General features: G+C 35.7%; 2 pseudogenes; one reads left to right on the forward strand and one right to left on the reverse strand.

Moving 5' to 3' along the window:
- Positions 1-6020: 6020 nt before the first annotated feature.
- On the reverse strand, positions 6021-6962 carry LOC143683163 (BTB/POZ domain-containing protein 3 pseudogene; annotated as a pseudogene).
- A 36-nt stretch (positions 6963-6998) lies between these two features.
- Positions 6999-9074, forward strand: LOC143683164 (putative olfactory receptor 2B3; annotated as a pseudogene).
- The last annotated feature ends 3481 nt before the right edge of the window (positions 9075-12555 follow it).

Here is a 12555-nt window from a genome sequence, read left to right on the forward strand (position 1 = left end):
GTCAGCTGAAACCAAGCGGCTCCCTACTTGGCTAAAGAAGGAGGAATCTTGGTGCCATTACCAGTATCTCAAGATCCCTGGGCAAAAGGCAGAAGGTGAGGGAAGCCACATCCTCCTGTATTTGGAAAGGCCATTAGTCAGATTTAGTCCTCCCTTGTGGGTACCATTTCTATATCACCAGTAAGGCTTCAGTGGCTGTGCTGACCTCCTGCTGGGAATTATCTCTCACCCATGGCATTATGGGAATCTGCATGCTCAGGCTGTTCAGCTGTGGCCTTGTAAGCACCTTACTAGAAGAGCATTCTCTGTAATAAGAAGTGCAAAGGCATCCTTTACTTTGAATGGGATGTCCCATATGCCCAAAATAAATCTAGAGCTTTTTCTGATGTTTTAGTGCCCTAAATCATTATAGAATGCCTTATCAAGGTTTTAAAATATTAACCATTTCCTGCTCATATGCTCTGATTAGCATGTTGTTCTTGATAGAGTGGACTAGTATGAAATTTCAGATCTCTTCAGGCTGTATTATGAAAGAAGATAGAGAGTTAACATTGTCCTCAGTGTATACTGTTGCCTCTTTCAACTGAATGCAAACTCTTTCCAATCCTCTTTCCTAGTAGAAATCTTTTCTATAGGCATCCCTGATAGGGACAGGAAGAAAATTAATTCACCAGATCAATGGCTATGTACCACGAACCCAAGAATATGCTAATGTATCCTAACAAGAAGAATGCAGCTGGCTGAGTAGATTTGATTGGGGTTATTACTTATTTGAATTTGGGTTAATCTATGGTCAACGAATCCAAGATCTGTCTGGTATTTGCAAGGGACAGACTGGTGAAGCAAACAGAGATGTGAGGGATCCAATGCACCTGCATCCTTTAGAATGTAAGGGAAATAAAATAAGAAAATAAAGGCAAATGTATAACCATGAAGAATACTGAGCATTAAAATCATTCCCTGGGAAGTATAATTGATGTAACATTGTTGCATAATCTGTCAAAACTATTGCAATTTTATTTTCCTTTCCCTAAATGCCTTGTTTCTTTACTTTTTCAGATTCATGTCTCTATTCATGTGGAACATAAGGGAAACAAAAACAGGAGAATTGTGTTATTTCTTCAGTGATACCTTGTGGGATTTGTGCTATTTTATAATCACACTCTACATTAATTTTCTAATATAAACCAAGTCTAATCAGTTTGCATTAATTTGAAAAAAATTAGGCAATTTGTACTGAATATATTAATACTTTATAATGTCTGACTCCATTTCTGGTAAACAATCTAAAGAAAAGAATGCCAGACATGGAAAAAACTTTATTCTAAATGATCTATAGTATAAAATGACAAATTCAAAAAGTTTAAATATTTTAAAAATATTTTTATTGATGAAACAACATACAAACATTCTTAATATACAGTCATTCCATACATGGTATACAATCAGTGGCTCACAATATTATCAAATAGTTGTGTTTTCATTACCGTGATCAATTTTTTTGAACATTCCATCACTCCAGAAAAAGAAATAAAAAAGAAAAAAGAAAAAAACCATACCCCTTACCCCTTCATCTCATTGACCACTAGTATGTCCATCTACCCAATTTATTTTAACCTTTGTTAATTTCACTCTTATTTTGTGGAACAAAAGAAAGTTGACTAAGGATGTTACAAGGATTGAAAGTTCAGAAAGTCATTACATTAATCAGCCTGTCTTTAGACCAGGGAAGGCATGGAACTCTCTCTCTGAAACTTAGAATGAAGGTGAGTGGTATCTCCTGCAGGGAATTTTATCAAGATTGTTAAGGGTCTCTCACGAACATCTGAACCACATCCCTACCTCTGGGTTCAGATAAATAAAATAATCAGAGTGTTCAATGTTTCCCAGGAACCTTAAAATAAATTTCATGTATTTTCAGCGACTCTGCACATACTTTTTATCCTTCAACCCTTTTGAATAATCATTTGCCCATTTTACCTCCACATTTAAAAATAGCCATTGAAATTTTGTAAGTGGAAGAAGAATTAGTGAGATTTATGTTTTCTTTTGATTAATATAGGATACACAAAAAGGGAAAGAGTTAGGATGGCAGTGGAATGAGCACATTCTTTGTTAAGTGGTAAGTTTATATTTCTGCTAACGTAGAAAAGGAATTGGTGGATGAACTGGCATTAGTTCCATACAAAATGTAAGGAAGAGTGGCTGATATGAAAAAATAGAAGGGAAAAAACAGCTGCTGAATACGATCCTCTAATCTTCCATGCCCCTCAGATAACCCAATGACCCTACTAACCATTTACTTGACTTCTATTTACTAAAAACTATGTCCCCAAAACTATGCTAGAAACAAAGAACAGTGCATGTGCATTTTAGCATTTTATATTTTTCTTTCCCATGAGTGTAATAAGTTCTATGACCAGCAATAGTGACCTGGTTGTCTGTTTTCTTATCCCCATGCCAAGCTGGGGTATGGTATAGTGTTACATTATTGATAACTAGGTCACTTTCATTAAATACTTTCCAGATTTTGGGCACTGTCCTAAGTTCAAATGTGTATGAATTGCCTCATTTGAACTTTGCAATAATTATCTAATGCTTACCCTTTTGTTATCCTCAATCTAGAAAAAAAATTGGCAGAACACTGTTCACCTAATTAGTCAGAATCATGGAGCAAATTGTGGCTTCTAAGGCAGAGGTCCCAACACTAACTTTCCATGGCATTTTATTTCTTTATTTTTTGTTCATACATGAATCATTATACTGACATTTCTTTTAGTCTCCAGTAGTTTTGAGAAGCTAGAATTAAAAACCTAAAATTTTGGAATTGTAACCCATACCAAACTCTGAAATCTCTTCTACAACTAATTGTTGTGATGTACTTTGAAATTTATTGCATATATATATATATATATATATATATATATATATTATTTAAATAAAAGAGGAGTATAACAGAGAAGATAAGATTTAAGAAATAAGTATGACTGCCGAATCATACTCATGAAATATTGATATTTCTGTTAGTCTCCAGTGTCTTGGAGCAGCTAGAAGAAAAAATGAAAAATCATGGAACTATAAACCACACCAAACTTTAAAATCTGTTCTACAACTTCTTGTTAAAATGTACTTGGAAATGTATTGCTTTTTTTTGTATGTGTGTTATATTTCACAATAAAAGCACTCCAGGTTAGTGCTCCCCTTAGCTGGCTTTTCTCCATGTGGCTGGGAAGCTGCCTGGTGAAAGTTACCTGAGATCCTATATACTGGGCACAGGAAAACTGTTACTGAAAGAATAATCCCCATCTAAATATATCGCCCCCACCTCAAGAAGCTAACAGATGAAATTAGTGCTAATAAAAGTTTCTTCTTCTCTGGCTTAAAAATGAGTGCCTTCTAGTAAAGTAGACTGTAGTGTAACAATTTGCATAATAGCTATGGGATACCAAAATGTTTAACCAACTTTAAAAACAAAATGCTTTGTGGAATTTTTTTTTAATATACCTTCATTTCATCAATGCTTTCTGAAACTACTATCTCTAATTTCTTTAATATGAAGTCAATGCTAGAGCAATTTGGAACATTGTCCTGGGACTATTTCTCTATAATCACCAGTAACAGTTTTGGTTACCTATAGAGACCTAGGTGAAGGCAAAGTTGATTACAAAAATGTCTCATGGTCCAGTGTTCTCCACCATCAAGCCAAAGGCAACAAGGCACATCTACAGGGAAAGAAGTGGCCTAGAAGTACAGCAAATAAGGTAAGAGATGCCACCTGCTGGGATCTTGCTGGACCACAGGGGTACCAATTCTGCCCCATGTCTCACCAGCCAGGCAGGGAGGAGACAATTCCTGAGTGGACAATTACATTTGTATGCACACGCCAAAGCTAGCTCCCAGCTCCAGCTTCAGGCTTGCAGAGCAGGAGAAAGAGGCGGCCAGGGACCACTCTGGGTGGTGGGGGAAGCAACCAAAGGATCATGCAAAGCAGAAAAGCTGCCCAGAAAACACATGGATACTTCAACTGGAAGTGTACATCTAGGGTCACAGGAACCAAGCCATCACAAGGCATCACCGAAGGAGTAATTTTTTATGTTTTTGATGAGCACTTCCTTCTTTAGTTTACATCATCCATGGATAAAGGAGTGAGCTAGATAGATGCTGATACAGTGAATATTATGTATAATCAAGTATGTCACACTGGACCTTTAAAAGAAAACCTACACGTATATATTGACACTTTAAGATGGCTAGAGAGGCAATTCTATTGGTCTAGGAAGAGGACAGAAGTATAATTTCTAAGAAAATTAACGAAGATAAAATGTGGTCAAAGTAGATCAGGAAAAGTACATTTCAGATTTTTTTTTTAAATCTGTGAATTAAAGAGCTCTATTACATTAACATATAGTGCTACAAAACTGCCACTCATCAAAAAAAATTGTTTGGTCTTTTCTTAATAGGTTGAAAAGAATAAGAGTTCTATATAGTATGACATAAACACAAGCAAATTGTAGGGATCAGAAGCTACATGGGGACAAAATAGTCTGGCTTTTTCAAACAATGAATTTTAATGTACCATTAATTTAAATATTTGTAGTATTGGACTTCTTAGGGTCTCCCCCCCACCCCTGCAAATCTGAAAATGATTTACTGGTCCTTCACATGGGTGAAACACAAATTATTTTTTCAAAGTTCTTATCCCAAGTGATTGAGATTGATTGCTTCACAGAAGTCATGATGACAAAAAGATTCACATAGTAGATAGGAGCCTTGTCCTACAGAGTTCTATGTTATACTAAGGGGGTTGGATTTTATCCTGTAGGCTTTGGGGAACCACTGAAGGGTTTCTGGGTAGGTGATGACGTAATCAGTTTTATAAGAACATTTTAAAAGGCCTGGGGAAAGAAGACCGAGCAAGAGTAGAAACAGGGAAACCCATGAAGAGAATAATGCAGTAATCCAGAGTAGGGGGAGGCATGCTATATGTTTTTGTATGACCCACAAACTAAAAATGTTTCTTTACGTATTTATGGGCTAGGTAAAAAAAAAGATTTAAAAGAAGACTAATAGTTTATGACTTGTGAAAGTATATGAAATTAAAATTTCAGTGTACTTAATTTTTATTGGAACACACGCACAAAAATTTTCAGTTGTGTGTGTGTATGCATATCTGTATTCCAATTAAACTTTATTTACGGGCACTTAAATAGGCTTCTTTTTAAAATGTTTAGTTTAAATTAATAGGACTGCAACTTTTTTCTATTGACAATAAAATTTTGTAATTTTGTTACTTCTAAAAGAAGCTTTTTACTTCAATATTTTGTCTTCTAAACTAAAAGAATATGTCTGCTTGTAGCAGAAGTCATGGCCTAAACAAACATTTACTTTCTTATTTTTCTTGTATCTAGTTTACATTAATACCACAGTGTTAAATATGTAGCCATATTATGAATTTAGGATTTTAAAAAAGCAAAAGATTAAAAAGAAGAAATAAAAGCCAGACATAGCTACTATTATTTTATGAATCTACTTTCTAGATTATTACTTATCTGGAAGCAAAACTTCTTTCAAAATTGTAAACTAAGGATTATCTAATTTTTGGTGGGAGGGTTATGTTAAAAAATAACTCTTCTTATTACTCTTTTGAGTTATTTGTTTCTACTTATCAAAATAAAGCCCAAAACAAAATTGGACTTTATCAAAAAATTTTCTTAAAAGGGTCAAAACAGAGAGGTCAGTGGGGTGGTTGGAAGAGCACAAAATTTCTCTTGGTATACAGTTGCAACTTGAAAACAGAAACCTTAAGAACTTGGCTCATTTTAGCATACAATTAAAAGCTGAAAGCTACTTCTTTGCCTGTACATAATTAAAAGGTTATAAAACATTAGAAACTGCCTACAGATTCATAGATTACACAATACCTGTGCTAATCACATATTTGCAGATGAGCAAAGCATCAAGCAAGTATGAACCAGATTGCCCCTCAAAGCAACCTCTGCTCAGGGAGAGGGCTTTCAAGCTTAGAATATGAATTTTGAGATCTGCCCTCTCTGTGCCCCCAGAGCCACTGGTGCTGTCCAAGGAGCACTAAAACTGGACTGTCACTTTGCCACACTGATCCTCTCTCATGCCTTCTTGTTCAAAATAGCTGAGTTGGTTGCCATCCAACATTACACTATCTGAGTGAAAGGCTTAATCTTCATGGAGTACTCAAACCACACTAAGAAGGTGTTGCTGGAGCCATCTAAGAAGTATTTGTCCATGTTCTGCCCTAGCACGAATCCTGCCTCTTGAGTTCAATCTTGGTACCGTATCCTGCAGAGCCACAATTGATACCATACAACCTAAAGCCAGGTTCTTTTATCAATGTCACGCTGGTCACAGTGACACTGTAGCAGCACTGATTGTGCCTATAGGCCCAAGACTGGAAATGATGACAGCACTGGGGGACAAGTTCCTTGCAGGCTTTGCCCACAAACTGCAACTTGGGTTTTTTTGGCCACAGTGTACCAGACAAAGATGTCATTGGTCTCATTGAGAGTTAAAACTCTGGACTGCACAGCACCACTGCAGAATCATCAGGGCCATTGTGGGCATTTGAATAAACTAAAGTGCCTTTCTGAGGACCTTGCATTTATTTTCAGTGCTCAAGGGTGGATCTTGTCACTAGCATTCTCTTTTGGCCCAGTTGAGAGCTGCCTCAAAAAACACAATTTCTTTGGCTTTCAGAGTTTCGCTGTGGTCTGGAAGTGGATATCACCGAATTCCTCAGACTTGAGTGCTAACTCGCCCTGGGCATCGTTTCCCCCCAGTAGCGCTGGGTCACATCTCATTCCTGGAACTGGCAGCTCTGGGTTTTTGATGCTCAGGCTGGTTTCCAGGAAATTGATGCAGGTGCTGGTGAGGTAAGGAGCAATGTGCTTTTTGGCAACATTAAGAGTGGCCACCACCGTCAGCAGCCAAGATTTAATTCAACTGGTGTAGTCATCTCAATAAACATGGATCTAAACATGCAAAATACACTGAAGAAATTCAGGTGCTCTAAGGTTTAAACTAAATAACTGACAACTCTCCCAGGCTGAGAAAAATCAAATGGATTATTTGATTTTTGTTGGTGTCCCTGTTTTACTTTAGAACCATCATATGCAGACATTCTTGTGCTATCTATATAGTTGGGGGACAATTGGATGTAAAAGAAAGAGTGTTTTTTAAATTCTGAATCTTGGCTTTGACATTTTTGAGTTTGCTGCAAACATATTATTTAATCATGCTGAGTCACAGTAACAATGAAATGTAGGCCATACCTTTTAATCTGGGTTTTAGTAAGAATTAGAAAGGATGCATTTCAGGCACCGAGCAGGGTCCTGACATGTTGCTTGACATGTTAAACAATGATTAGGTTGTCAGTTCTACTACTTTCATTCAGATGTTTAGAGAAGGGAAAATGTCACTTATGTTCATTACCATATATCACAAATAAACATAATTTTATGACCTTGAATAAAAGCATCGATTAACCATGAGAGTTCTTTGTGGAAATGGCAGTATAAATGTCATATATGATAAAGAGATAACCCAAAAAAAATCGCGTGAGGATGTTACTAAAATAAGCAGAATTTCTGTAGATTAATGGCAGATTTAAGTGAAACTCCTATAACTTTTAACATTAATTTGCTCAACATTTTGAACCAGAATTTAACATAATTGGAATAAAAGCAGGATTTATTATGAAAATATTTAGGAAGATAGATTAGCAGGTAAGGAAAAGGAGATGTATTAAAATGTATTGAACACTTAAATTTTCAATACTTTTATGTCATAATTTGATATCTCTTATATCATTTAAGTGTAATGATTTACTTCATGAAGTCATTCAAACTAAACCAGTGAAAACAAAGGCACTTCTTAGCCATTGTAATGACTTACTTAGTAACAATTGTAATGACTTACTTAGGGTACTGTATTCCAAAGCATTCCATTCAACTGACTGTAAATTATACTTGATGCTGATCTATTCATTATAATTAACTTAATTTCAATTCATTTTAATAAGAGTCTTCAATGAATATCTACTGACTGCATTCCTATTTTATGATTTTAGGACATCAAAGGTAAGAAAATCAACGTGAATGGTCAAATGGAAGCTCCCCAAAAGAGTTTATACTACTTGGCTTCACAGACAGACCCTGGCTGCAGATGCCCCTCTTTGTGGTTCACCATCTTTGGAAATATGTCCATCGTGAACATGTACATTCTGGATCCCAAACTTCATACACCCATGTATTTCTTTCTCACTAATCTTTCCAACTTAGATCTCTGTTATACCACAAGCACAGTCCCTCATATATTGGCAAGTATTTGTTGTAATAAAAAGGCTATGAGCTATGGTGGCTATGTGTTCCAACTCATCATTTTTCTGGCCCAGAATGCTACCAAGTGTCTCTTCCTGACTGTTATGTCCTTTGACATATTTGTGGCAATTTTCAGACACCTACACTATGTAGTCATCATGAATCCTGGGTTCTGCCTAAAGATCAGCTTTCTTATGGCTCACTGCTGTCAGCAACTCAATGTTACAATCTTCTTTGACTCTCAGCATGCCACACTGTGGTCATCAGGAAATGGACTACTTCTTCTGAGAGGTCCCTGCCTTTCTCAAATTGTCAAGTGCTGACACAAAGTCTATTAGGCTGAGATTTTTTTTCTTCAGTGTATTAATTCTGTTAATCCTAGTGGCATTGATCCTCATCTCCTGTGGCTTCATAGCTCAAGAAGTATTGAGGATGAAATCAGCAGAAGGATAGTGTAATGCTTCTGGGATTTTTGTGGGTCCCATATGGTTGTGGTGTCACTCTTTTCTGGAACATATATATATATACATACATACAAGTACATTCATCTACCTTTAAGTATTGGGGAAAGATGATTTCCCTCTTCTATAGAATCACCAGCCCCAGGTTGAACCCACTCATCTATGGCCTGAGAATTAAGGATATGAAGGAGTCTTCAAGAGAGTGGTATCAAGAATCTTTATTTTAAGAAATAAATATTCCATGGTGATGAGAATCTTCTGAGCCTCTTTAACCTTGATGTTGGCAATAACTTTTGAACAGTTTTTCTTATTTTCCAGGCTCTATTTATTTGTTTGAATTCTACTAAGAGTTAAAAAATAACTCTTCTCCCATTCAGGAGGCAATGCTGAGATCAAGAGATCTCCTTTCTAAATTAAAAATGCATCTCCTTTCTAGAAGTCACCCAAGGCACTCTGTTCCTTGAAGTCAAGTCAATGTAATTCCCTTCAATCAATGGCAGACTAGTCAGGAGTCTTAGTAGTTTTACCATCTCTTTCATATGCTGTTTGTTCTAGGACCATCTTATGTACTACCTCAGTTGAGGGTTCCCACATCTTTATGATTAAATACCAGAGATCTAAAGCCAAAACTTCCTCCATCAGCACCCAAGTCTTCAGTCATTTCATATCTTCCTAGCCCTTGATGAAATCCATCATATGTACTGCTAGGGCTATTCTAAGTATATATATATAGGCTGGATCAAATCTAATTAACTTTCAAATAACTAAGTCTTAACATCTTGTACTAGAAGCCTTAAATGTTGGTTGAGTTTCATCTTCGACTCTATTTTCAATTCATTCCCTTATTTCCTATGGATAGCATATCTCCTTTTTTTCCTTCTCTTCTATCAAATCCCTTATTTGTCCCAAGTTTTGCCACAAGAATTCAGGATCTCCTGTAAATTGTAAAGCTAATTATTAATAGAAATATCAATGGGAATTTCTCTTCTAATATTGATCTGAATTCATTCTTTTTATGTACTCATTTAACAAATATTTGTTATTCATTAGATGGAACTAGCACAGAGGAAAGCAATCATGAATCAGAATTTCTGTCCTTAAGAAATGTTTTAATCAGGTTTGGCAAATGATTTTTTTTTTTAGTTGACTAACTCCATGTGGTAAGAGGCAAGTGTTGTTATGGGGATATATAAGAGTCACCTAATAAAGTTAGTGCAATAGAAGAGCTGACCATATTGAGTATTCTGGAGGAATGAGCATTAAACTGAGTCACCTAAATGATTATTTGGAGTTAATTATGTGAAGACATAAAGGAGGCAACATTTTAGGCAATACAGTGTGTAGTTACAAACAAAGCTTCTCAGAGATTATAAATAATTTAGGATGGCTAAAGCATAGTGCACATGGGACACACAAGATGATGCTGGAGATGCTTACCAAAATATTTAGACTTTATCCAGTTAAGTTAAATGGAATTATCAAATAATTTTAAGCATAAGAGGTAGCATCATCTGTAGAAAATAACTAAAAACAGAAGAATAGAATGTGGTTCATACATAATAATTACATCTTTACTAAATATGACATTTCCAATCACTGAGAAATAGAAACACTTTAAATATATGGTGTTCCAAAAGCTAGTTGTCCTGAAAACAAAAATTATAAGAAATATAAGACACCAAAAACAAAGACCTATTACAGGTGTCCTTTTCCTTCAAACTTATATCTGCCATTGACATATCTCATTCAATATATGAAAAGCACTTCTGATTCAACATACCCAAAAGTTTGAACACAATCTCTCGCTTTTCACAAAGCCCTCTTCTAAAGATCAGTCATTTAATGCATGGGTTCAGGTTTTGTTTTACATACGCAAATTTTAAATGAGCCATACCTTACACAATCCCTTGCATCATTTCCTATGTATAAACCATTATTAAAACATACCAATCATTCTTTATGTACCCTTCATCTCCCCATTTCTTCCTTTTTCATACTTCTAGTACCATCTTCTTTTGTCTGGACCTAATTTATTATCCCATATAGCCTTATGCACTCTTCCCAACTCTTTGCAGACCAACTCTGTAAACTATAGCCAGAATGATCCTTTCAAATGCCAATAAAATCATTCAATTCTTCCCGCTCATACTGTAGATTATTAGTGGCTTTCCATCACTTACAGGATGAAGACAAATATTCACTTTCCAGCCATACAACCCTCTCTTTTTCTGGCACTTATATTTTCTTCCACTATTGGTCATGTGAGCATATATTTCCTTCTGCTTGGAATACTTCTCCGATCTATCTTTACCTAGTGTCATGGTCAGGTTCACGTGTCAACTTGGCCAAGTTGTGGTACCTGTTTGTCTGGTTGGACAAGTATCAGTTTGTCTGTTGCTTGAGGACATTTCATAGAATTAGATCATGATGATGTCACCTGCATCCACAGCTGATTCCATTTGTAATCAGCCAAAGGGGAGTGTCTTCTGCAATGAGTGAGGCTTAATCTAATCACAGGAAGCCTTTTAAGGAGGATTCAGAAGGAACAGGCTCTTCCTGTTTTGGCTGGTGAGCCTCTCCTGTGGAGTTCATCCAGACCCTCCATCTGAATCGTCAGCTTCACAGCCTGCCCTGTGGATTTTGGACTCTGCATTCCTGGGGTCACGTGAGACACTTTTATGAACTTTATATTTGTGAGTGTTCCCTGTTGATTCTGTTTCTCCAGAGAACCTTAACTAATATATCTAGTTACTAGGCAAACTAGTTAACTAGTTATTAATCTTCAGGCGTCATGATTTATTCAAGGAATTTTGGTCCTCCTGATTCAGTCAAACACCTGTTATTTTACTCACTCATTGTATATCCCTTTTTTGCAACATTTTTACTTTTTAATTTATCGTTTGATAAATATTTTTATTTGCCAATAGACTATTCGCTGCATGAGCATTAGAACAATTTGGTTTTCCTCATTTCCCAACAATTAACCATTGAGGCAGAAATTTAAAGGCTAAGGTATCAAAACTACAGATAATTTTAGCTACTATTCAAATGTACACTTATGCCATGGAAAAAATTTTCAAAGATATGAAACTACACTGTGGAGCTGGGGACAATGGTAGTATGAAAATTCCATGGTGGAATATAAACTTAAATGCTTTAGGGCTAGACAAATTGCATATCTCAGTATAAATAAAAACCTAATGACTGTTTCGTATAGCTATTAATCATCTTTTTACTTTAAAACTAGCATATTTGCTTTACCTATATTTTAGTAAAAATAAATACATTTATGGAAAACAACTCATCTTTAAATTCAAAATATTTAAAGTTCACCATTATTAACATAATAGCATTTTCTCTTTTCTGTCAATGGAGTTATTTTTTTTTTAATTGTACGCTGTATGGCAGGGGTCACATTTCATTCTTTTTCTACATGAATATCCCATTATTGTAACACCATTTGTTGAATTTTTTGTTTGTTTGTTTGTTTTGTTTTGAGAAAGTCCATAGGCTAGGTATCGAACCAGGGTCTCTGGCATGGCAGGTGAGAATTCTGCCACTGAACCACAGTTGCACTACCCTCAATGGAGTTTTATACACTGCGTTTTTCTAGTTCAAGTATACTAGGAATATTTCAGGATTCTTTAAAAATTTATTTGTCATTGTTGTAAATTGTATTTTACCCAAAGGGCACATCAAAATGTATTTAACCGTTTTTCTATTGTAGCATATTTGAATTGCTT

The sequence above is a fragment of the Tamandua tetradactyla genome, chromosome 5, assembly GCF_023851605.1.
Source record: "Tamandua tetradactyla isolate mTamTet1 chromosome 5, mTamTet1.pri, whole genome shotgun sequence".
Lineage (NCBI taxonomy): Eukaryota > Metazoa > Chordata > Mammalia > Pilosa > Myrmecophagidae > Tamandua > Tamandua tetradactyla.